The 27,700-nt window shown below is 44.2% G+C and overlaps 1 long non-coding RNA gene across 3 annotated transcripts in view; it reads right to left on the bottom strand.

Moving 5' to 3' along the window:
• Nucleotides 1–7,482: 7,482 nt before the first annotated feature.
• Nucleotides 7,483–27,700, bottom strand: part of LOC125458856 (uncharacterized) — a 64,725-nt gene continuing 44,507 nt past the window's right edge. The window contains exon 4 of one of the 3 annotated variants that reach the window (XR_009446714.1): nt 7,483–9,449. This is a non-coding gene — a long non-coding RNA (uncharacterized LOC125458856). Of the gene's footprint in view, nt 9,450–24,632; nt 26,046–27,700 lie in introns of those variants that run through there. The other 2 variants (XR_007248915.2, XR_007248914.2) reach the window with 2 other exon arrangements.

Below are 27,700 nucleotides of genomic sequence, written 5' to 3'. Positions count from 1 at the left end.
CCCACTGTGAATGTATTCTTGACATGCCAGAACATCTAGCCCTTGTGTTGCAGTGCATTTTCTCTTTTGTCTCCTGCAAACACGATTGGTATTAGCACCATCTCCGTGGACAACACGGTGCCCCAGCTCCTCCACCAGCTCTGGGGAAGAGACCACGATGCCTCAGAAGATGCTTTGGTTAAGGCTGCCTCCTGCATGCTCCACCAGTCTCTGGTGGGTACTAGATGAGAATCAAGAGCGCTTACTGCTCACTGCTACACCTCCCCCACAGCTGCTTGTGGGAGAAGCACCCAGGCCATTGCCACTCGGATGGCTGTCAGTGATCAGGTACCTGTACAGCCACAGGCAGGAAAGGACCCAAGAGTGCCAGGCATTCATCCCTCATCAGCAGTAGGCAAGTTTGTCAGGGGTACTGAGCAACTTAACACAAAGGCTGGAGGATCACAATACCACTGGATGCTGTTGCCTCTGGCATTCAAGCATCTGGTGGCCTCTGTCGACAGGATGGGATCCAGATCCAGATCCTGAGTGTGCTGAATATATGTACACACCTACTTTTTATCAATCAAGTTCTCCACACCAACAGCAAGGCAATGTTAGAGGATGACAGATTATAAGCACACACTCACTGCCCCTTCCTCACAAGGAGACTGGCCAGAGAAGTAACCACATATATGCTCACAGGATTCTCCTCTCCAGACACTCCAGAGGTAGCCAGTCCCTCCACCCTTATTTTGCCTGCTACCCTCAGCCTTATAGGAGGTCAAACCAAGGACGGCGCACCTGCCTCAGGGCAGGACGCACTCAACTTGTACCAAAGCCCCCAGGGTCCCCCAAGCAAAGCTCTAAGGCCAAAGGGTTCCAATGTGGGGCAGTCTTCCCCAACACCACCAGGTGTGCATACTGGGACTGCACTGAGACACATTGGAAAAGTAAGAAGGGGACCATGTAAAGCCTACACGTGACACTTCTGTGTAAATACGTTACCATATGAGCGAATGTATGCACACCTTTCACTATCTGTAAAAGCAAATTACATTCCCCAGCCTCCCTCATGCTGTAGTGTGAACCATCTCTCTCCCCCTTTGACTTTCTGGGGAAGAACTCCAGGAGTGAAAATAGTCCACCCCTTGACCGAGTCAGACAGGTAGCCCCGATAGGGACCCTGCCTCATATCTGTACAGATCTCTCAACTCCTTGAATGTGTTACATTGGACCCATAAGGTGGACCATGGCTCACTCCCCAAACTATAGAGGCACAGACACAGTAACCGTGACAACCCTGAGCAGTCAACTGACCGTACTCAAGTCCCTGGACACTAGTGAAGGCTGCACTTGCCTTACTGTGCCAGGACCCCCTGACTGTAGGGTCACCCCCTTGACTTGACTGAGGATTAGTCCCCTTAGACTTTGAGACAAGTACATTTATTTGAAGCACAAATAGTGTTTACATGTCTGGCTCATGGTTCATTTTTGTGGTTGACATAGTGCCTTCCAAAAACATGCCCACTCCCTTAAGTAATCATTACAAGATGTCCAACTTTGTGTCTGTACTATAGGAGAGGGAAAGATAGGAGTCCCCTGAGCGGCCATAGCCTGGCTGAAAGATAAAGCAGCAATGGGCTGCTCTGAGCATTCAAGAAGGCACAAAGTGAGTGAGCAAAAACAGAAGTCACTGGAAATGCTCACCAGGTCTGGCAGCATCTGTGAAGAAAAAGTCAGAGTTAACATTCTGGTGACCCTTCTTCAGGACTGAGTGCCAGGAGCGTTAGCAAGCTGTCTTGAGATTCACTGTGATCCAGTCCATGAACTGGGAGTACAAACTGTCATGATAGCAGCATTTCAATGAAAAGTGTTGGTGAATCCTAAAATGCAACAATGAAACATACGTGTACTGGAAATGCATTGGAGATGTGCAATGATGATGCAGTGAATCCAGTACCTGTTGGAAGCCAACTTCCATGCATGTAGCTTCTCTGCAGTGAGATATTTGGTGCTGGGTATCCAACTTGGAGATCCAGGGTTGCAAATGGAGAGTTAGAGTCACCAGATAGCTGTGCGGACTTTCAGCTATTTTGTGTCTTGTTTCTATTCAGCTGGTGAGAGAATGAGAAACTGTAAATTAATGAGGTGGTGTTAAGTAATAATGAGATCTTAATGCACAGGCATCTTGCCATTTGCTAGTGAGAACCTCATTTGGTTGGAAATTGGGACCTTTTGTTCTCAAAGTCAAGAATTTTCTCATCTGTTTTCTCCCGAACTTTCTCATCATGGCCCATGTCAGTCAGGGGGTAGGAAGATTCCAGCCAATATGCAACTTCTTTACAGACAAGAAAAAATCAACATTTTGGTTTTGAATATGAGGGAATCAGCAACTGTAATATCTGGACACTTTCCCATGCAAATACTTTGAAGACCACAGGTTTATCAGAATATGGTTGTTTGTTTTGGAAACTGGAGAGCTATAAAGCAGATATCATAGTGTTGTTTGTATTCTTGTCAAACTTTCAATATAATCTAGCAGCAGACTAAGAATGTTTTCACAGCTTCAAAAATAATTAAGATTTTGATTTTAATATCATGGTTTAATATAAAGTCAACCTCACACAGTGTTTATTGAAGATTTTTGTCTCTTCTAATTAGCCATATATAGAAATAAAATACTTATACATATATATATATCTACACTCTACTTCCTTGTTCCTACATACCAGCTGTCACTACTTTCAGTTCTTTGTTTCTCTCAATATATTTTCTGAGGGACCTATTTCCATTTTGATCTTCATTAATAAAACAAAGAACAGAGATCTGAAATAAATAACAACATAAATTTCTGAAGAAACTCAGCAGGACTGGCAGCACTGGTGGAGAAAGAAGCAGAGTTAATATTTCAAGTCTAGTGAACCTTCTTCGGAAGTGTTCTGTTGAAAGGTCACTGGACTTGAAACATTAACTCTGTCTTCCGATACTGACAGACCTGTTATCTTTTTTGATCTGTCTGGCTCTTGCTAAAATCTGTTTCATCATCTGTTTCCCATCTCTTTTCATTTGATCAATTTTCTCTCTCTATATACCATGTTGTATACCAAACTGTATCCACAGATGTGTTTTCTGTTTCTCGGAGATAGCAAAAGCTAGAGATGTTGGAGTCAGAGCCAATACAGTGTGGAGCTGGAGGAACCCAGCAGATCAGGCAACTTCCCAAAATGTTGATTTTCCTGCTCCTCTGACGCAGCCTGACCTGCTGTGTTCCTTCAGTTCCACACTGTATTGACCGTGTTTTCTGTTTGTTTGCTGTATGTATCTATTTTTTTTAATGCTCTTGTTTACTAGTTTATGTTTTCTAATGTTTAGTATTGTTTTTATTTTCTATGTCTGCACTTTTGTTGAGGTCTATAAGGTCTATGCTGGCTCTTTGTAGCTATCCCTATCCCTTCGGTCAAAATATATCACCTCATACATCTGCCACTTTCATCATGTAAACTCGACCTGGACATTTATATAATTCTATATAATTCTATTGCTTTCAGCTGATGCCCTCCTTACTATCTGTCACATTTCCAGCTTTAATATCACTGACAAAGTTTGAAATTTTACTTCCTACTCCAATATCCAAGTTTAAAAGTGTATAATGAGAAAGAACAATTGTCCTAGCACTGAACTGCAAGGAACACGATTATCTATCACTCTCCAGTCTGAAAAACAGTCATTTATAATTACTTAATAAACTATCACCCAACTCCTCGTGAGTTTAACGTTATACTCATAAAGCCTGACCGTCATTATTTTCAGCTGGATCATGTACAATTCCATTGAGCTTCAAACTCAGTTTCCAATCCTCATTCTGCTACTAGTATATTTACTCCCACCTCCATTACATTGTCAGCCTCTGAACCTGCTTCAACTATTTTCTTCCTGGTGTCATCATTTAACCATACTATTCCAATACTTTCCTGGCTAATCTACAGTCTTCATAAACTTTTGTAATATTTAAGCCTCTACTTTGCATTTCTGCCCCAAGTTAATTCCCATTCGACCACACTCCCTGCAATTCACTTCCACAACTTTCTTACAGAAGGTGGACCTTGATAACCCACCTTGACATCCAGCAAACAGACCCCCACGGCTGACCATGGCCCGCTTCCTTACTGACTTATAGACAAGTCAGAGCAATGAGTGACCCAGATCCTTGGCTGGGTCTCTGTGTTTCGCACTGACTGGCTTACCACTAATCTCTGGGCAGGTTGCACTGTACCTGCAGGACTGTCCATGGCCCACTCCCTGGACTGTATTGATATGGAATCAATAATCCTGACTGCTCCAGTTGGCTCAGAGATAGTAGGAACTACAGGTGTTGGAAAATCTGAGATAACAAGGTGTAGAGCTAGACCCTTCAGTCTAGGCCCAAAACATAAGCTTTCCTGCTCCTCTGATGCTGTTTGGCTTGCTGTTCATCCAGCTATACACCTTGTTAGCTCCAATTGGCTGATTGACCATGTCCAAACCTCTGGACTTGGATCAAACGTTGCATTTGACTGACTGTGTCTGGACCGCCTGCCTGACAACAATTCCCCTTGACTTGATTAAGAACTGGTTCTCTTAGATGAAGCCTATCCTGTGTTTGCTGGATGAGCTGGTGGCGTGAGCTATAGGCATGGCATTGAAGTAGAACTGTGATGCACAGCAACATAGAGTCATACAGCAGAGAAACAGAGCCTTCAGTCTAACCAGTCCACACTGAACATAATTCTAAACTAAACTAGTCCCATCTGCCTGCTCCTCACCCATATCTCTCTAAACCTTTTCTAATCATGTACTTATCCAAACGCCTTTTAAACATTGTAATCATACCACCTCCACCACTTCCTCAGAAAGTTCATTCCACACAGGAACCACCCTTTGCATTAAAAAATTGCCCCATGTCTTTTTTAAGTTTCTGTCACCTTAAAAACATGCACTCCCTAATCCTGAAATCCCCCATCCTATGTTTTCCCCCTTGATTGATAAGTGCATGGCAATTATGCCAAGTTGCCTGGTTTCATTTTTGCACTAAACGGCAAGTTCAGTCAGAAGCACTGTCAGTTTGTAAGTTTTGAAAGAGGCAGCACAGCACAAAAAGGCAAGGCAGAGATTCAGTGAACATTCAAGTCAGTGCAAAGTAATTGAGTGCTAAAACAGCAAATGCAAAGATGCGCCATATTCCACAGCATGAGATGGGTGCCCGTTCCTTATGCAAAGTCACCTAGAAATAGCTTTGCAATGAAAGGTGTCAGTGTGCTCCAAAGTGCAGTATTGGAGTGGTAAACTGTATTATAGGTGAGTCAGAGACATGCCATGATGATGTGGTGAGGCTGGTGCATGTCTAATGTTGTCCTCTACGGGCATATAGACTGAAAAATTCAGATGGGTAAAGGTAGACTTGATACTAAATTTGTCGAATATTTTGGGATATTTTCTTTGAACAGCATGTTACAAAACTAACTTGACAGCAGTGTATAGATAACAAAGTGTGCAGCTGGATGAACACAGCAGGCCATACAGCATCTTAGGAGCACAAAAGCTGACGTTTTGGGCCTAGACCCTTTTAGGCCCAAAACATCAGCTTTTGTGCTCCTAAGATGCTGCTTGGCCTGCTGTGTTCATCCAGCTTCACACTTTGTTATCTTGGATTCTCCAGCATCTGCAGTTCCCATTATCTCTGATAGCAGTGTATACTAGACCTAGTATTGTACAATAAAATAGGATAAATTAATAACCTCATGGTGAAGCAAACATCATATTAGGATTGAATTTACATTCTGCTTCTGGGGAGAAGAGGAGTGGGCCAAAGACTAGTAACTTAAAGTTCAATGACGGCATTTATCAAGACATAGAATATTAGGGCACAGAAACAGGACTTTTTGCCCATATAGTGTCTGCTGGTTATCAACCACCTATCTAGACTCATCCCAGTTTTCATGGTGTACTATTAAAACATAATGCAAATGAACATGCATTTTAATAGGACCCGAATTAACAAAGCTTTCTTGAGTTAAAAGGAGAGTTTATTAATTGCTAAACAAGAGAAGAAATAATAATCCAACAAACATACTCACAGATTAGGAATAATAAGGGAGTCTAGAAAAAAAAAGACAGAAATTAAGAAAAGACACACAGATGAGACTCTGAGATGTTCATGAGGTGTAGATAGTAAGACAGGCTGCCAGTACATTGGATAGCACTGGTAGTATTGATGTTGGTCATTGAGCAGTTGATTTCAAGACTTATAGCTTTGCCAATGTCAAGTGAAGCTCAGTTTTCTGATTTATTTCAATGATGATTACCTGGCAGCAAGGTCAAACATCACAGGATGCCAGGTTATAGTCCAACAAGTTTATTTGAAGATGCAAGCTTTTGGAGTCTCGCTCCTTCTTCAGGTGTCAGTGAGAGAGATAATATCAGACACAGAATTTATAAGCAAAAAATCAAAGGGTTATAGAAGTGAAGCAGTGTTGAACAAACCAAAGATGGCTGTTCAATCTTCAACGAGTGACAAACAATTAATATGCAAATTCCCAAGTCTCTGCCCCAAGATAATTAAAGGTTTTATCTGTTCCCTCTGAGTGAATGCAGGGATGTCTAGCTGACTAAGTGAACTGACCCCTTCATAGTTAGTCCAGTTGGCTGAATGGTTGATTTGTGATACACACTGATACCAACAGTGTGAGTTCAATTCCTGCATTGGCTGAATTGAACTCCTTCTCAACCTCTCCCCTTGCCTGAAACGTGGTGACTGTCAAGTTAAACCATCACCAATCATCTCTCTTTAATGAGTGAGCAGACCCATGGTCTAGTAGGGTTATGGTGACTTTACCTCAGGGTGCTTCACGGCTGTTCTTAACTATGACTTTCATAGCACAGTAGTCCACGTATGTGTACATCAGGCTACTAACACATACAGACCAAGGGTTACGTTCACGTTTTAAGCCCTTTTTTGTATATCCTTGGAAGAGTGGGACAAACATCCGCAGGGTTTTCATGCTGAGCAGGGGGCATGTAGTCAGCCATTTGTTGTTTTTCCCTTTTTAATTTTTCCATTTGAAGTTCTCCTGAAGTATGAGATTCCATCAATGCTCACAGGGCTGTGCAGGCAGCCAATGAATTTACATCCACAGTCATGTTCTGGCTTTGGAAGTCTACTTCTAAAAAAACAGTTTGAATTAAAAGTTCAATATATCTATTAGTGCTTCAAGGTTCTCAACTATCACCATGACAACCATGTAATGAATGTGTTTGTATATTGCCCTGTAGGGAACATATTTTAATTATGTCTTCTTATGTGGATTTATATTGATTAACTGTTGAAAACTCGCTTCATCTGACTGTTTTATTTAGAGTGGGAATCTGTCAAGAGAATATTCAGAGTTTCCATGAAAGACTAATGGCTTCTTTGACAGAAACTTTGATACATAAGCCAGCCACAAAAATACTGATATTGTGCATAGTGATAATTGAAATAGGCATCCCTGAAGTATCAAAGGTCAGCCACCAAAGTGCACTATTATATGTAGACAGAAGTCCAATAGCTTTTTGGAACATTGACAATGTTTGGAATGCATCAATGTTGGTTACGTCTCGGTACCCTGACAAGGTGATGGCGAGCTACCTCTGGTTTGTGAACAAGTGAGAGACAGTAACAGTCAAACATTTTGCTTGGAATATAGTCACATATAGACCAATCAAGGGAGGGGCTGTGGAAATATAAGTGAACCGTAAAGATTTTCCAGCACAGATAACTGTCTCTGCTGTTTAGTTTCAAGTATCTCTGGATGTTGGAATTCATCTAAGAAAAAGTAACAAACAGTGAAATTCACAGCTGACCTTAGAGAAACCTGTGTGGTAGAGCTCACAGCAAGTGGGAAGCTATGTGGCTACGTTTTAAGTTTAAATTTACTGTTACTTTCTGAAAATCTACAATAGGGAGGAGATTGGGATCTTTTTTGATTGTATGTCTTATTGAGATCTGTCTGTTGATCAAACTTTAAAAATATCAAACATAGGTACTAAGTTAACCTTGAGCAGTGTTTTGTGGAGCAGTAAGACTGTGCTTTTTCTGGGTCTGTGGATTGTCAAGGTGTAAAAATGACCTTTTGTAGGGTGATGTGGTCTTCCTGTTGGATGTGGGAGATTAGGGAGAGTTTCCATATTACTGATGATTATGTCTATGGGAAGTGTGTTTGGTTGCGAATCCAATTGGATCACATGGATCAGTTAGAGTAGCAGTTCGAGGCAATGAGGAATTTACAGGAGATTGGGGGTATGACGCATGGCAGTTGCACTGACAGCCAGGTTTCTGGAACCAAGTTCCAAGCGATGGACTGTGACAGGGGAACCTCTAGTCAGAGGCACACATTGATGTTTCCGCAGCCGACCGTGAGACATCAGAATGGTGCGCTGTCTCTCTGCTGCCAGGATCGAGGATATCTCAGCGAGGCGACAGGATATTCTCAACCGGGAGAGCAGCCAGCAGGACCTCATTGTACACATTGGAACTAACAACACAGAATGAGAAAATAACAAGATTCTGAGGAGACAATATAGGAAGTTAGGCGAGAATTTAAAAAGGAGATCCTCGAGGGTGGTAATATTTGGATTACTCCTGGTGCCTAGAGCTAGTGAGGCTAAGAGGAGGATGATAGATCAGATGAATGTGTGACTGAGGAGCTAGGGCTTCTATGGATCATTGGAATCTCTTCTGGGGAAGAAATGGCTTTTATAAGAAGGGCAGAATGCACTTGAATTGGAAAGGACCAATTACAATGAACCAGATTAATTCAATTCCGGAGCACATGTTTGCTCGGTAGAATTCGAATTTAAGATTTACACTCAACACCAATTAACTCTGCACTTTGTCTCAGTCTGAATTAAATATTCAGGGATTTTAGACGTGCTACCAGGCTTTTCCATGGAATATCAATTTAATTTCAAGTGCGTACTCAGCAGATGATGCCTCCCGTGTTGACGTCCGGATATCACTTTTGCTGATGTTTTACTTAGACAGTGTTTCATCCTTATAATTGATTACCTTGTATTGGCTTAGTATTCAGTTGTAATAAATATTTGACATCACTGTCTGACAATTCACAAAGTTAACACTTCAAATGAACTGTTCCATCCGCTGCCACAAATTGCACCTTGATTGTTATTAATCAATCTTCGACATTGCTTCATTTAGAAATACATCCCCTACTTTTGCATATAAATGTGGAGACTTCCTATTGAAGATTCAACTTTGATTCCAGTTTAACAAACAAACGCAACACGTTGGAAATGCCTTCATTTGTCAGTGTTTATCTTCCACCGTAGCATGGAAACAATTAAATTGAAATAAAATGAGAACTGTCAATGAAAGAGACCTGAAACACACAAAAATAGAAATAGCTGGTGAAATCCAGCAGGACTGGCAGCATCTGTGGAGACAGAAAATAGAGTTAATGTTTTGAGATCCATGTCTGTTCGTCAGAACAATTATTGGTTGTCAAAAAACAATGAATATTTATTCAGAGATAATGGGAACTGCAGATGCTGGAGAATCCAAGATAACAAAGTGTGCAGCTGGATGAACACAGCAGGCCAAGCAGCATCTCAGGAGCACAAAAGCTGACGTTTCAGGCCTAGACCCTTCATCAGAGATTTCAAGCCCACCGACTCCCACAGCTACCTAGAATACACCTCCTCCCGCCCACCCTCCTGCAAAAATTCCATCCCCTATTCCCAAGTCCTCCGCCTCCGCCGCATCTGCTCCCACGATGAGGCATTCCACTCCCGCACATCCCAGATGTCCAAGTTCTTCAAGGACCGCAACTTTCCCCCCACAGTGGTCGAGAACGCCCTCGACCGCGTCTCCCGCATTTCCCGCAACACATCGCTCACACCCCGCCCCCGCCACAACCGCCCAAAGAGGATCCCCCTCGTTCTCACACACCACCCTACCAACCTCCAGATACAACGCATCATCCTCCGACACTTCCGCCATCTACAATCCAACCCCACCACCCAAGACATTTTTCCATCCCCACCCTTGTCCGCTTTCCGGAGAGACCACTCTCTCCGTGGCTCCCTTGTTCGCTCCACACTGCCCTCCAACCCCACCACACCCAGCACCTTCCCCTGCAACTGCAGGAAATGCTACACTTGCCCCCACACCTCCTCCCTCACCCCTATCCCAGGCCCCAAGATGACTTTCCACATTAAGCAGAGGTTCACCTGCACATCTGCCAATGTGGTATACTGCATCCACTGTACCTGGTGTGGCTTCCTCTACATTGGGGAATCCAAGCGGAGGCTTGGGGACCGCTTTGCAGAACACCTCCGCTCGGTTCGCAATAAACAACTGCACCTCCCAGTCGCAAACCATTTCCACTCCCCCTCCCATTCTTTAGATGACATGTCCATCATGGGCCTCCTGCAGTGCCACAATGATGCCACTCAAAGGTTGCAGGAACAGCAACTCATATACCGCTTGGGTACCCTGCAGCCCAATGGTATCAATGTGGACTTCACCAGCTTCAAAATCTCCCCTCCCCCCACTGCACCACACAACCAGCCCAGCTCTTCCCCTCCACCCACTGCATCCCAAAACCAGTCCAACCTGTCTCTGCCTCCCTAACCTGTTCTTCCTCTCACCCATCCCTTCCTCCCACCCCCAGCCGCACCTCCATCTCCTACCTACTAACCTCATCCCACCTCCTTGACGTGTCCGTCTTCCCTGGACTGACCTATCCCCTCCCTACCTCCCCACCTATACTCTCCTCTCCACCTATCTTTTTTCTCCATCTTCGGTCCACCTCCCCCTCTCTCCCTATTTATTCCAGAACCCTCACCACATCCCCCTCTCTGATGAAGAGCCTAGGCCCGAAACGTCAGCTTTTGTGCTCCTGAGATGCTGCTGGGCCTGCTGTGTTCATCCAGCCTCACATTTCATTATCTTGGATTCTCCAGCATCTGCAGTTCCCATTATCACTTCACAGGCTTTCTGTTTCATTTCTTCACTGCAGCCATTTTCTACTGTGAGATGGGGGGATGAGGAGGTGGAATATTAGTGGTTCTTCCTTCCGCTCCATTCCCACACCAAAGCCTCCATCAGCAACAATCCCAGATGAACATGGACATTCCATCTTTACCAGGTCTCAGGACAGCAGAGTCAAGCCTGGCCTTTTGAAACATCCTTAACCTTACCAGAGAAGATTGGAACTCTCCTCTGAAGACAGGTGTACCCCTTCAGAGGTTCAGTCAGGAGTTTTGACAGGGAATGTGTGGTGGGTTCAGGTGCATATGTGGAGTTGAAGCCTCCAAAAATGATATTAGATCAGGACCTTGATCAATTAGTCTTCTTCTATTTCACCTGAGTGTGATTGAAGGTGAGCAAGAGCTCCCTCTAACCCTTTCTTACATCTCCGTTCTTTTGGTAGATAAAATGACTTCCAGTCTTGGAGTGTGGCTTACATGGGCAACATGTCTCCTGAGCTTCATAAACAAGCCATTAAAAAGGTCATTACCTCTGATCCCTCTGGAATTTACTGGTCACTCAGCGATTCTTCTGCACTCACATAAGTTCACAGTGCCTCTTGCGGTCTGTCCGGCAAACTTTGTCCCTTTTTTTAAAGGCACTTATACCTGATTAAGGCATCAAGAAGTGGTCTTCTCTCTACTATCCATCTGCTTGACCCCATTATTTGCAACTCACTGGCAATACCCTCACTTCAACCCTATTCCATTCTCACAGTGCCTCATCAATCCTGTGCCTCTAGGGACTGCATTACCAGATGTAGCCACTGCCCATTTTGATGTCTACAGGCAGTTGAAAGCTTCCAGCTTCTGGTGGGCCACAACCCTTTGGTGGGCAGTACTTGCACCATGGGGGTCCCAACTCCCTGAGAAAGTCAAATGTTGGTCATTAAAGTTCCTAACGTGCTATTTAATGTGATCAGGACTTCTCCGCCAAAGTCATGGCATCATAGAATCCCTAGAGTGTATATACAAGTCATTTGGCCCATCAATTCTGCACCAACCCTCCCTAGAAGATCCAAACCAGACCCAAATACCCCAGCCTATCCCCATGACCTCACATTTACCCTGGATTACCCACCTAGCCTGCTCATCCCTGGACATTATTGGCAGTTTAGCATGGCCAATCCACCCAACCTCCACATCTTTGGACTGTGGGAAGAAACTGGAGCACCTAGCAGAAACCAACACAGATACGGGGAGAATGTGCAAACTCCAGACAGTCAGCCAAAGCTGGAATTGAACCCAGGTCCCTGGCATTGTGAGGTGTTTCTTCAACAGGCGGGCAGAATTTGCCTCTGGAATCCAGCCCCGTGCATGTGCTGTCGATGGCTCCCCATACCACTGGGAGTTCCAACACCATCGTAAAATCATGTGCGCAACCCCCTTGCATCTTTCTGGTCCAAAGGAAGATGACACAAATCCATACACAGGGCTTCCGTGGCTCCTCTGATGCAACAACACTTGATGGGCTGAAAGATGTTGTTACTCGCACCTTCATGGATGAATACTGAAGCATTGAGATTGATTACCAAACTTTGTTCATGCCTGTTGGATATGTGTCTGCAAACTCAAATGGCATATCTGACATTGGTGAAATCCAAAACGTAATGTTACTGCTTGTTTGGTTCAACTTAAACAACTGCTTTTCTCATAAGAGCAGAATTAGGCCATTCAGTTGATCAAGTCTATTCTGCTAATCAATGAGTATATTCACTTCCATTGTCCAAATCATTGACATAAATTGTAATTACTTGTGGGTCCAGCATTAATCCTTGTGAAATTCCACGAGTTACAATGTCACCACCTTGAAAATGCCGCCTTTATTCCAACTGTCTATAATCTAATAGTTAACCAATGGTCTATCCATGCTAACATATTTCTTTCATTTTCTGCAACTCATTGTAAACTGTTGCCAGCTTCACATGCTGCTAGCTTGTTGGAACAACGTTTTTGTCCAACCTACATTCCTTCTGGATAAGTAATACAAAGCATAACTGGAATACTAAGACCATACATCAGTCACGTACTGTTCTTTATAAGGGCAGATTGCTGGAATTGAGAATGTGCAAAAGCAGAATTAACTGAGAAGACTTTTTTTTTCTGAGAAATCTATAATAAGTAATATAACTTCTAGCTTTCATTTCTGCGTCTGGCTGCATTGAGAATATATTCACATTTGCAATCCAACTTTCTCAGGAAAGAAGCTAATAGTTTTAAGAGATAATGGGAACTGCAGATGCTGGAGATTCCAAGATAATAAAATGTGAGGCTGGATGAACACAGCAGGCCAAGCAGCATCTCAGGAGCACAAAAGCTGACGTTTCGGGCCTAGACCTTTTATCAAAAAAGGGTTCTGATGAAGGGTCTAGGCCCGAAACGTCAGCTTTTGTGCTCCTGAGATGCTGCTTGGCCTGCTGTGTTCATCCAGCCTCACATTTTATTATAATAGTTTTAAGATTTAATTTTGACTCTATCCTGGTTTTTGTCCAGTGTAACAATTCTTTGAACCAGTCATGGTACTGTTAACTGAATGAGACTTCTCAGTGATCCTTTAGAGTTGTAGAGTCATGCAGCACAGAAATAGATGCTTCGGTCCTACTCATCCATGCCAACCAGATGTTTCAATCTGACCTAGTTCCATTTGCCAAAATTTGGCCCATATCCCTCTCAACCCTTCCTATTCATACACCCATCCAGATGCCTTTTAAATGTTGAAATTGTACTCACCTACACCACTTCCTATGGAAGCTCGTTTCATACACACACCATCCTTGATGTGAAAAAATCCTTTATTAATTCTTCCCCTCTCACCTTAAACCTAGAGCCTCTGGTTTTGGACTCTCCCATTCTAGAAAAAAGATCTTGGCTATTCACCCTATCCATGCCCCTCCTGGTTTTATAGTCCTCTATAAGGTCACCCCTCAGCCTCTGACACTCCAGGAAAAACAGACCCTACAGTCCCAGCACCATCCTTGTAAATTTTCTTTGCACCCTTTCAAGCTGAACGACATCCTTCCTATTTAAGGGTGACCAGAATTGTACACAGTACTCTAAAAGTGGCCTCATTGATGCCTTGTACAGCTGCAACTTTTATATATATATATATATTATAAAGGTTATTAAATGCAGCATCCCAGCTCCTATACTCAATATTCTGACCAATGAGGGCAAAGTCTGCCAAGTGCTTTTTTCATCATCCTGTCTACCCGCAACTCCACTTTCAAGGAAATATGCACCTGCACCCCTCGGTCTTTTTATTCAGCAACCCTCCACAGGGCCCTACCGTTGACTGTACGAGTCCTGCCCAGGTTCGCCATATCAAAATGCAACACCTGACATTCATCTAAAGTAACCTGTATCTGCCACTCCTCAATCCATTGACCCATTTGATCAAGATCCCATTGTACACTGAGATAATCTTCTTCACTGTTTACTACTCCACCTATTTTGGTGTCATCTACAAACATACTAACCATACCTCTTATATTTACATCCAAACCATTCATATAAATGACAAAAAGTGGTGCCCCAGCACCAATCCTTGTGGTACATTGCTGGTTACAGGGCTCCAGTCCAAAAAGCAAACCTTTACAACCACCCTCTGTCTCCTATCTTGAAGCCAATTCTGAATCCAATCGGCTATCTTCCTCTAGATCGCATGTGATCTAACCTTACTAACCAGTCTACTATGCAGAAGCTTGTCAAATGATTTACAGAAATCCATGTAGATTCTTTCCCTTTCAAAGAAAGCTCACATTAGATTCAGAGAGTTATATAGCACAGACATAGACCCTTCGGCCCAACTCATTCACACCCACCAGAGTTTCCAAACTTAACTGGTTCCATTTGCCTGCGTTTAGCCTGTAACCCTCTCAACCGTTCTTTTTAATGTACCTGTCCGATCATCTTTCAAAAATTGTAACTGTAATTCTATGGCCTCCCCTAGTAGTTCATTCCATACATGCACCACCTGCTGTGTGAAAAAGTTGCCCGTCAGGTTCCATTTAAATATGTTCCCTCTCACCTTAAACCTATGTCTTCTAGTTTTGAGACAACAAAGTGTGGAGCTGGATGAACACAGCAGGCCAGCAGCATCTTAGGAGCACAAAAGCTGACGTTTCGGGCCTAGACCTTTTATCAAAAAAGGGTTCTGATGAAGGGTCTAGGCCCGAAACGTCAGCTTTTGTGCTCCTAAGATGCTTCTTGGCCTGCTGTGTTTATCTAGATCCACACTTTGTTATCTCGGATTCTCCAGCATCTGCAGTTCCCATTATCTCTCTTCTAGTTTTAGACTCCCCTACCCTGAGGAAAAGGCCTTACCTATTCATCTTATCTATTCCCCTGATGATTTGATTGAATTCTATAGAGTCACCCCTCAGCCACTGATGCTCCAGGCAACATCCTGGTAAGTTTTTAATTGCGCTATTGCTCATGGCATTTGTAGGCTAGCTCTAGCCTGGGCCAGACCCATCCCTGAGTCTGTTTTATCAGGGACTCAGGTGACGAGTTCCAGCTAGATAGGTCAATGCATATTACCAAAGGAAGTCATACCCAACTAGTTCTGCAGGGTGATTAATTAGTGATTCCCCATAGGCCTTGTAGGGGTTATCACGTATTAAGTCACTTCTTACTCTGCTAAACTCTGGCAGATGCAAAGGTTATTATACCTTTACTCTGGATATAGTCCTGGAGTATGTGCAAAAGGAGTTATTTTGCAGTGATGCCAAATCACATGGAACTCGGATCTGAGCTAGTGCTCCAAGTAAATGTCTTCACTTATCACCTTTTGTGTATAGTTATATCGAATAAAGTCTGCTCTTGTTCACTCATAAGGCTGTAAATCTTGAATTGCTACATGGTGGTAATGGTGACCAGACCCATTAAGCTGAAGGCAGGCACTAAGTGCCTTAATTGAAGACCAGTGATATAAAGCCAAAACCAGCGACCATAGACTACAAGGCCAGCCCATTGATTTCAATGCAGGGGATGGGGAACATATCAGAAGTAAATCTCAGTGAAGTTGCATCAGATGCTATCTGCCTATTTAATTTGACAAAGAGGACTGCATGACACTATTCACAAAGGGTTAATAGTTTTCCTAGCATCTGTATTTACATTCCTCCCTCAGGCATATTGCCTGACAGTCTTTCAGAGCACATCAAAGTAATTTGGTGCATGTGCAATATTTTATGACGTTCAAGAGAGGTAAAAGAGTGGGGAATCTGACTAAAAAGGGTGTGTGAACTTCCCATTGAGATAATGAAACCTGTGTTAACAGAATAAACAATGCCATTCTCATGTCACTCAAGTTGCAATAAAGCAGCATCTATGTATAGGCGTTGAATAAAAATAGAACATAGGCTTGGTAATGACGACATCTGCAGTGCTAGTGCCTGTGGGACTTCATTTAGTAAGTGCAGTGACTTCAGTGAAATTGCAATCATGGGAGGAGGAATCTTTGTTTTAGTGTGTGTTTTGCCAGAAGTAATCACAAATCATATTCTGGTATAAGCTCCTTTTGTAGAATATTCATTATGCTAAGAAAATATTGTGATTCAATGAACAAGTTATTGTAAATTCTGAGTGGAATTCTCGGCAATAAATGGATACACCTGGATGATGAGCTCAGGGCAGGAGTGTAAGACAACTTCACTCAGTCATCTGAAAGGATGCCATTCATTCCATCATGTTTGTGGTGCACTGGAAGAGTTAGCTCCTTGTTCCCTAAACTTTGCCCATTGCCCTCCAAATGTTCCCACAAGAATTAAATAGCTATCCCTCACCAGCCCCCAAATAATGCCATTTGTTAATTAAACATTTTTTCACAATCAATTTATCAATCGAGCTGCCAATCAAAAGCCTACCATTGTTTACCTTTTCAAAAACGTATTCTGGCATTTTTGGCTTATTATTAGTCAGATGTAAGACCCTGACACCATTCAAGTAGATGGGATGGAGATAGGCATGAGACCAATGGGACCAAATCTATGTTGAAAGAAGATCCATTTCATGAGAAAGCCTTAAGACTGCTTCAGTCAGCTGTACATTGTCCTTTAAGTGATCTGGGCAAGGTTGGCAGCTCACAACACTAGCAAATCTTCATGGTTTGCTTTTCAGCCTCCAACTCTCACTTCAAACCCAAGAGAGAAATGAAGATGAGCCCCAATTCCCACATGCATCTCCAGCACTACCTCAGGAAATAGCTTCGAGGCAGAAGAATCCTCAGAGGATGCACCAAAAAGGCCTTCATCCTCATGCTCCACCAGTAGAGAGAGGGGTACATTCTGCTGAGCACAGCACTTCCCTGGATCCATAGCTCACACAGTGAAGTCTCTGACACATAGAGGACTGCTGAAACACAGGCCTTGCTGAGTCCACTGTAGATGACCAGCCTTTTGACTCAATCATTAATGAACTGACACTGCTGGAGAGGCAAATAGGACAATGTCTGGCAGAGGTGCAGACTGGAGCTAAAGGTTGAGGAGTTTGCCCGCGTTCTCCTTGACACGGTGTTTTGGTCACACGACCCCCTCTGGTATGCTGTCTCCATGGGTTGGGTGGTGACAGGCATGGACAACCAATCAAAGACTGCCAGATAAGCAGAGGGGCCATCACTCCATTTCTTCAGGATGAATTCTTTCTCTGGCTGGGTGATAGGATGTGAAACATTCTGGCCTCACTTCAGGTGCCCCATCACTTCAAGGGGGTAAGGGAGATACCAGAACACGCTGACCAGGAGAAGGGGGCATAGCCAGGTACCCAGGGATGTTCATCTCTTCACTTCTCCTCTCTTAGGGAGCCAATTGCGCCCATCAGGACAGCCTGAGGTGGCTGCACCTAACCCTGTGCAATAAACCACCCCAGTAGGTTGGATTCCTCGTGCTGTGGCCCACTAGCCGATGTGAATTAAAGTTGTCTGAGGCAGGTCAGCGAAACGGACACCAAGCTCAGCTGCACACAAATGTAACAGTGAGGGAAGGAGAGAATAAAGACCAATAAAAACTCTTTGGGAAGTACAGATGGCAATGTTATGTCGGACTAAGTGTTGTTTACAGACATAGCACTTTGTACAAATAGTGTAGTTTCCTTTAATCTGCTAAAACTTCTGATTGTTTCTTTCTCAGGCAACATTAAAGGGCACGAGTCACTGCTGACATACACACACGGAGCACTGAGGCTGCCAGTCTGTGCTGTCCTCTGCGAGCTCCATGACCTTGAGGACTGTACGCTTCAGCTGGATGTGTGGGTTTAGAGAGTCACTCGGCATTGTGTAATTCCTCTGCACCTCAAGCCTGCCCTGTGCCTCACTGCCATTTGAGGGATGTGTCCACACATCACATGTATTCCAGCATGGTGCACTAGCCAGAGACTGAGCAACAGGTCATTGCAGCAAAGCCAACAAAATTATTGGGTGCAAAGCAAAGATGTGTAGAGTATAGATGTTAGAAAGTAAGCACACCCTTCAGAGCAGGAATGTCCGTCAGCCACAGTTGGTTCCAATCTCTCACTGGATGTAATTCAGTTTCCATGCCAGATGATTTTCAAGCTTGTGTGCCATATTTCACAACTGCCGGGTGGTAGCATCAGCGGCTTCTCCTTCCTCAGCTGAGCAGCTAGGTGTCTAAATCCCTCTCCTCCTTTGCCATGTTGTCACATCATGCTCGCTGGCATGTGGCACAGCAAACAATCACTGCCCTGAAGACACTGTCTGGTTGGCAATTACACGGGTGTACCTCCTGAGCAGTTTAGGTGACACTAGTCCACCCTCCATTGACTATTCCATGATGGTCCCTGTCCACACCTGGCGGCTTTGTTGAGTCTCAGTCTGAGGACTTCCACACTGGGGTGATTGGCCATCGTTTCCTAGGATACCAGTGGTCAGCCACAGCAGCCCAGGAGAGATGCAAAGGAGTGATCATTCACACAAGGGAATTGTGCAGAATGTAAGCATGGTGGACACTTGCAGGAGTTGTGTCCTGTGATCGCAAACAAGCTGGCCGTTGAGGAAGTGAAATCCCTTCCTGCTCTGCAATCTGGCTGGATAATTCTGGGTGACTCTGAATGCTACGTGTGCGCAGTCACTGGCCCCGTGGACCTGAGGGAACCCAGCGCGAGCTGCAAATCCGGCAGCTCAATCACCTTGGCTGGTGAGGCCCAGGGTGAACTGGATAAACCGGCGTGCTTCCTGACCCAGGCAGCTATGAACCCTGCAACTGACTTCTGGGCTACCAACTGAGAGATGCCGCACCTGTCCCATCGCTGAGAATTTCAGTGCCACTGTGATCTTTAGAACGACAGACCCTCCTGCAGATTGCGGGAGATGGAGTGACCGTGAGCTGCAGCATTGGCACTCACTCACTTGCAGTAGATGCAATGTTTTCTGTAGACTCACTGAATGCACTCTGAGAAACAGAACCTAGTTCCCCTCTTGGTGCACAATAGCTGGAGCGCTCCGTGCTTCGGTTTCTGTCTGGCTGGTGGCACTGGACACTCTTTTACCTTCTCCTCCTCTTTCTCTGGAAGAGCAGCCGAGTAGGGTGATTTAGATGGCCAACCCATTCCATTGAAAGAAAGATCTGAGGACCAGCAACAGAAAAGAAATGCTTGGTTCCCATTTGATAACTTTTCAAGATGCTTGAGCAAGCGCCTGACCTTCATGCTACCCCAACATGGGGAGACCCATGCCACACAGCCCATCATGCTTGTGCTCTTCATCACTCAGCCGCAACCAAAGAATGGGCCACCTTATTCATTGTGGAGCCTGTCCTATTTGTGCCACATTCTGCTCAGCTTCATAGAGATCAAACCACCACCGTCACTGTTGTTGAGTGTCAATGGTTCTCCAGCTCCGAGTTCAATGTATTGCACAATTTGGTTGGGATGCCAGTGTTGTGTGTGTCTAGGACCAGTCAACTTTTATACTTCAGTTTAGCATAACTAACTGAATGCTCACACTTCAAACTGCATTTACTGAAGAATGCCAGTTACAACCAGATGGCCCCCCTGTCCCTTCCTTTTAACGGTAAGAAAGAGCTCAGTATTTCTGATTGGAGATTGTAATAAGGGCTCCTTCAGAAATGTAGAGCTGTAATTTCAATCTGACAGATGCCTTATCACACAGAATTGTCAAGGGAAGGAAAATCAAGCACTTTGTGCTTCACAGAATCTGGTTCTTGTATTCCATTATTTAAATACACAACATCCCAGACTTTGGCAGCTCCTATGAAAGTGTTAATATGTAAGGATAGAGTGGGTTTAGTGTGCCAGGGGATAGGACACCAAGAGGGCAGGGCACCAGATGGAATGATGCCAGGATACAAGATGGAAAGGGGGCTATCCAAGTGATGGACTATTAAGGATAGGTTAGGGTAAAGATGGGAAATATCTGCTCCGGCAAAGGGAGGGTTGTGTGTCAGTCCCAGGGAAAATGGGGTGGGGTTGGGTCCTGCAGGGGGCAAGGAAGGATATTAGGTTTGACAGTGTTGAGGAGGGGGAAGGTCAGGACTGGAAGTGTTAGGGAGGATTAGAGAGGGTGTTGTGGGTAAGTACAGGGTGTTGGAAGCAGTGGAAGATGTTGCGTACAGGTGTGGGTGTTGGAGGTCGGGAAAGGTGTTGGGGCAGTGCAGGGTATTGGGGACAGAAGAAGGTGTAGGAGTTGGGGAAGGGATGAGTGTAGGAGGTAGTGGGTAGGGGAGAGAGTTGGGGACAGTGGTGGGAGTTGGGGGCAGTGGAGTATGTAGGATTTGGGGGTAGGGTAAGCTGTAGGGAGGAGGGGAGGATGTTGGGGTAAAATGTAGGAAAGGGTGTAGGGTATAGGTGAAGGAGTTGAGGGCGTAGAGGGTGTAGGAGTTGGGGGAGTGGACAGTATGGGGAGGTAGGGAAAAGCGTAGTGTAGGGGATGGTGTAGGGGTTGGGGATTAGGGATGGAGTTGGGTGCAGTGAAGGGTGTCCTATTTGGGCACAGTGGAGAGTGTAGCAGTTAGGGCTAGGGGAGGTCGCAGGAGGTAGGAGATGGTGTAGGGGTGATGAGTAGGGGAGAGAGTTGGGACAGTATAGGGTATTGGAGGCAGTGGAGGGTGTAGAGGCTAGGGCTGGGGAGTGTGCAGAGAATGGGGAAGGTATAGGAGGTGGTGGGTATGGGAGAAAGTTAGGGACAGTGGAGGGGATTAGGGCAGTGGAGTGTGTCAGGCTTGGGGATAGAGGAGAGTATACGGAGTTGGGGGGCATTGGAGTAGAGGGTAGGAGAGCGTTCAGCAGGTAGAGGAGGGAGCTGGGGCAGTGGAGAGTGTAGGGGCTGGGGAAGGGGAGAGTGTAGGGGACAGGAAATGGTGTGGGGGTTGGAGGAGGATGTAGGGGTTGTCGATGGGGGGGAGAGGTAAGTGCAGTGGAGGGTGTCCAGTTATGGGGACTGTAGAGGGAATTGGGGGGCAGGGGAGAGTGTAGGGGTTATGGGAAGGGGACAGCGTAGTGATAGAGGAGGGTGTGGGGGTTAGGGAAGCGTGTAAGGTAGGGGAAGGTGCACAGGAGATGGGTAGGGTTGGGATTTAGAGCAGCGAACAGGGTGGGGGGAGTGGGTATGATTTGGGGTTCAGGGAGGGTGTTGGAGGTAGGGGACGGAGTTGGGGGCAGTAGTCAGTGTCCTGTTTTGAGGGCAGTGGAGGGTATCAAGTTGGGTGTGAGGGAAATTGGATCAGGGTATGAATGGTGTAAAAGGTTTGTGTGAGGTATAGCCAGGATGTGTGGAATAATTTGGGGTCTCAGTTTAATTCCGACTCAGAATTTAGAGTATGGAACAGTCAAACTTTTCCACAGTAATTATGTACTGAACTCTCTGAATTCTTTGACTTGGATGGAGTCTTTTGGAGAGTTCCAGTAGGGCGAATGCCCAATGGAACCATTAATTTCCTGGGAAATTTGTTTGTAATCTTTGCTGATGAGGATTCCAGATGACCTCTCAACACTACTCCTGCAGATGCTGCATAGGTGACTTCTTTGCCATTCAGAATATCCAGACCAATTTCCTTCTGGTTTCTCATTCACTCCGCACATATTTATATGTTTGAACAATTCATGCAAAGAGGCCTCAGGCCTCTCCCATTTCAGCAGCAGATTCTCAAAAAGGGACGTTGGATCAACCTGCTTGATGAAAATATTTCCATTACTCACAAGGCCATCTAGGAATAAGTCTATTTCACTCAGATGTGCTGTGCAGTTACAGTCAGGTTTCTGAACAAACATTTTCCCCGCTTGCTGTCCAAATAAAATCGTCCATGTGAACATTGTTTCAGCAAGCCATGATGTTAATGAGTACTCAAAGCGTGTTAATGAGTTATAGAGTAATAGAAGTCAACAGCACAGGAAAAGGCACTTTGGACAATTGACTTTACACTGGTGAAAAGCAAAAAAAACAGCTTTAATCCCATTTTCTGGCACTTGGCCCATAGCTTTGTATGCTTTGGCACTGTTAGTGTTCATCTAAATGCTATTGAAATGTTATGAGGGTTTACACCTATACCATCCTACAGACAGAGAGTATCAGATTTCCATCACGCTCTGAGGGAAGAGATATTTCCTTACATCCCTTCCAAACCTCCTGTCTCTAAAATGTATGCTGCCTTGAAATTGTGCCCTCTAACAAGGGGAAAAAAGTCCCTTCATGTCTACCCTGTTTAATGCCTCCGTAATTTTACACATCTCAAGCACATCCGCTGTCAATCTCAGAGATAGTAGGAACTGCAAATGCTGGAGAGCCTGAGATAACAATGAATAGAGCTGGATAGACACAGCAGGCCCAAGCAGCATCAGAGGAGCGGGAAGGCTGACGTTTCGGGCCTAGACCCTTCTTCAGAAATGGGGAAGGGGAAGAGGTTTCTGAAATAAATAGGGTGGGAGGGGCCTCCCCATCTCTTCCTATTTATTTCAGAACCCCCTTCCCCTCCCCCATTTCTGAACAAGTGTCTAGGCCCGAAACATCAGCCTTCCTGCTCCTCTGATGCTGCTCTGCCCTCAATCTCTTCTGCTTCAAGGAAAACAACCACAGTCTATCCAATCTCTCTTTATAACCGAAACTGTTCAGCCCAGGCAACACCCTGGTAAATGTCCGCTGTACTCCCTCCAGTACAATTATGTTCCTCCCATCTTGTGGATTCTGAAACTATGTGCAATAATATAGTTGTGATCTCACCAAATTTTATACAGTTCCAGTATCACCTCCCAATTCTTGATGAAGAGAGATGGGATAGACTATGGCTGTTTTCCTTGAAGCAGAAGAGATTGAGGGCGAATGTGATTGTGATGTATAAAATTATGAAGGGATTAAACAGGGTAGACATTAAGGAACTTTTCTCCCAATTCTTAAGCACTATGCTTTGGCTAATAAAGGCCTCCCTTGTACTTTATCTCCCTCTTCCACTACCTTAATAAAGTCCCTGTGATCCTTATTGTTTCTCAGGGTCATACCTTGCCTTGTCTTGTTTGTCCTGCCCAGCAGCATCATCTCACATTTATCATCAAGGTTTTGCAAACTTCATACCTTCAACCTAACATTGTGAATTTAAAGTTTTCTCCTCTCAAACCTCCAACTCAAGTAACTTCACCCTCCTACCTTTACAAACATCCCAGGTGAGTGCAGGAGATTTCGCCTATTCTCCCAGATATCAACAGAATGGCCTTATGGACTAATTTGCTTTAGCTTTAAGGGGATGGGAGAAAGAGAAATTTCCACGTCTAGGTTTTGACCTGATTTTTCATCTGTCTGAGGTTGCATGTTTTTTCTGTGGTTTGGAGAATCAGAAGCCCTTAGAGTGGGCCAAGAATAGAGCAGGCAGTCCCTGGGTCACAAATGGGTCCCATTCTTTAATACGTTTGTAAGTCAATTTGTATGCAAATCAGAATATAACACAATATAACATCCAATAGCCATTTGTGAGTTTGAGCAAACATTCATATGTTAGATCATCAAAACTAATATTAATCTGGGATCTTGTTCATAAGTACAAGTATTCTTCAATCAGATGTTCCTAAACTGGAGACCAGCTACGTTGTGAGGCACTACGGAATTACAATTGTACCAGGCCACATAAATCTGCAGCTGCTTCTGTTTTATCTGTTATTTTTGATGCAGTTTGTTGCAATGAAAGAATCTGGAAGAGTGGAAATAGAGCATTTGTTTATAAACGTGTGGAACTTTGGGCTGATAGAGCTGTGGCATTCCATGCATTGACATGCAGGGCACAGCTGGCTTCAATCCCAACTCATTTTTCTACCTAACTGTGGTCCTTGTTTGTTTATGCCAAATATTTCATCCCTGATATTGTGCTCAATGGTTTTCAGTTAAAAGAAACAAAGCATGGTTATAACAAGGTGTAGAGCTGGATGAACACAGCAGGCCAAGCAGCATCAGCTGACCCTTCTTTTCTGACCCTTCTGCTTGGCCTGCTGTGTTCATCCAGCTCTACACCTTGGTATATCAGATTCTTCAGCATCGGCAGTTCCTAATATCTCTGAAACGAGGATTGTTATACACTATTTTGTAATTCAATAAAGCAGACCACAATGTATTATTCAAAAGAAGGGAGCAAATTTATAAGGTTGTGTGACAAACGCAGATCAAAGATCAGAGAATCCAGCAGAGGCAGCAGTGTGAGTGGATTTCTTGCCTTCCGTTAATCAATTTGCGACTGGAGCTCAATGAATTCAGCACATATTCATTGGTCAGTGAGAGGAAGCAAGAATTGCAGATGCAGGAGTCTGAGACAACACAGTGTGGAGCTGGAGGAACACAACAGGCCAGGCAGCATCAGAGGAGCAGGAAAGTTGATGTTACAGGTCGGGACTCTTCTTCGGAAAATGGGGAGGGGTAAGGGAGCTCTGTAATAAATAGAGAGGAGGGGTGAGGCTGGAGAAGGTAGGTGGGATGGTGATAGATGAGTGCAGGTAGGCAGTGGTGGGGATTGGTCAGTAGGATGGGTGGGGCAGATAGGTGGGAGAGAAGATGGGCAGGTTGTGTCAGATCAAGGAGTGTTGGGAGGGAGGGTTGGACATGGGATGAGGCCGGAGGTGGGGATGTTTTAAAACTGGTGACTTCCGTGTTTAGGCCATCAGGCTGCAGGGTCCTGGGGTGGAATATGAGGTGTTGCTCCTCCAGTTTGCGGGTGGCGTCATTGTGACACTGGAGGAGGCCCAGGATGGACATGTCACCCAGGGAGTGGGAGGGGGAGTTAAAATAGTTCATGACCAGAGTGTGTGTCGTTTGTCATGAGCAGAGCACAGATGCCCTACAAAAAAGTCTCCAAGTCTATGTTTGGTCTCACAGATGTAGAGGAGGCCACACCGGGAGCAGCAGATACAGTAGATCAAATTGATGGATGTGCAGGTGAACCTCTGTCTGATATGAAAGGTTTGTTTTGTGCCTTGAATGGAGGTGAATGCGGAGGTGTGGGGGAGGTGTAGCACCTCCTACAGCTGCAGGAAAAGGTGCCGGGGTGGTGGGATTAGTGGGGAATGTGGAGTGGACAAGGGAGTTGTGGAGAGAGAGGTCCCTACGAAAGGCAGATGGGGTAGGGAGGGAAATATCTCTCTAGTTGTGGGGTCAGATTGCAGGTAGCAGTAATGGCAGAGAATGATACGTTGGATGCGGAAGTTGGTGGGGTAGTATGTGAGGACAAGAAGTTCATTGATCATTGGTTTTTCTTTAATTTATGCTCTAGGGCTGCTTCTGCATTCTTAATTGAACCAGGGTTGATCCCCTGGCTTGACTGTAATGGTAGATTTGGGGATATATATAAAGCCACAACGTTGAAGACTGAGTTGGAGTACAATTCTGCTGCTATTGATTGCTGACAGACGGATGCCCAGTCTTGAGTTGTTAGATCTACTTGAAAAGTACGTCAGTTGGTTGCCATGTTGTGCATCAAATGGAGGATATGAAGGTGACGCAACATCTCTAAAGCACTTTGAGTTGGTGACTCCTACAAATACTGTCATAGATGATGCACCTGCAGCAGATAGATTGGAAAGGACCAGGTCAAGTTACCAACAACATTTTTTATGCATATTATGCATATTCTATATTATACGTCTATTAATGTTACTGATGTATTATATATGTGTGGATCACTGGTTAAATAATTGACCAACTACTTAACTGGCTGACTGCTTGAACTGACAGATTACTTTAGTGACAGATTATTCAGCTAGCTGACTGACTGTAACATAGAGACCTGATGCACGAGACTATCCGATGGTTGTGATTTCATTTAGCTGTCTTATAGCGCCTTTCTGAGATCTGTGCAATAATACGAGACCAACAAGATAGAAATCTTAGAGATGCAAAAGAATATCTTGAGTTGGAACGCGGTGAGAACGTGGAAGTTGCAACCACACAGAATGTTTGAGGTGAACTGCATTGATGTGTTTAATTGTGGAGAGATAAAGGAGAAAGGAACAAAAAGAGAGGAATAAAAAAAAGACACAAAATAGGGTGGAAGGAGGCTCGTGTGAATACTGGCATGGACCTGCTGGGCCAAATAGTCTGTTTTTGTGCTATGGAAACTGTATAATAGTCAAGGGAGTTAGCGATCATTTGAGCATGGTTTCCTGATTTAATATTTATTTAATTCACACTTTATCTGAACAAGGTATATTTCACATTACATAATGAAGGAAAAGAAAGACAAATTCGAGAGTACACTTTTAGAAAATAGTTCAAATTGGTTCTGTCTGTTTGAATAACTGTCTGCGAGCAACCAAGATGTTAACAGGGAGAAAAATAATTTGAAATAGCACGGTCTCTAATCAGACTCCAAACAAGATGTCACGTAAATATTTGGCAGCAGCAAATTTCCATATTTGTTTCTTATGAATCTCCAGTTCCAACATGAACATCGAAAACATCTGGTCATTCACTTCCAATGTTCACAAGAACCAACTACCCCACAGATGTGTTCATTTATGCCGACAAATCTTGTAGTTTTTACTACAATAGGAGAGTTTATACAAAGCTCCTGACGAACAGACAATGATACATAATGGCTTACACGGCACAATCCTTCTCTGTTGTCCCACTCATTGTTAGGATGTCATAAGAACTGTATCCACATTTTGGCACACATGCAGGGATTATTTAAACCAGATTGTGTGTATTCTTTGCATCATTTGATCTCAGTTAGATTTATGGGCTTGTAGATTTGTGGATTTGCAGCTAATGTGACCTATCCATTTGCCATAAATATTTTAAAGCCTTGTCTTTCAAATACTGAATTTTTGATTCACTGCTAGAAGGGATGTGATGTTCATGGTGCTCAAGGTTTATATGACCGGCTGTATCTCAAAGCAACAATTGGGTTTTTATAGTTGGCATACAATGATCAAATTCATGTGTGGGAATAGAGAACTGGGTGGGGGTAACTGTTTACAAACAATGGGCCAATCATTTAAGACAGGGTTAAGAGTTTTATTTTTCTCTGTCAGGGTGTCACAAACCATCAAAATTCTTCCTCAAATGGCAATAGAAGCAGAACTATGTTTGTGAATGTTTTTAAGGCAGGAATAGATAGACTCTTAAGGAAAGGGGTGAAAGCTTGTCGGAATGGCTGGAAAGTGAAGTAGCGAGACCAATCATGTTCTGATTGAATGGCGGAGCAGGCTCATG

This window comes from Stegostoma tigrinum, chromosome 15, assembly GCF_030684315.1.
Source record: "Stegostoma tigrinum isolate sSteTig4 chromosome 15, sSteTig4.hap1, whole genome shotgun sequence".
Lineage (NCBI taxonomy): Eukaryota > Metazoa > Chordata > Chondrichthyes > Orectolobiformes > Stegostomatidae > Stegostoma > Stegostoma tigrinum.
The sequence above is the reverse complement of the archived record's forward strand: the minus strand, read 5'-3'. Positions and strand labels throughout refer to the sequence as shown.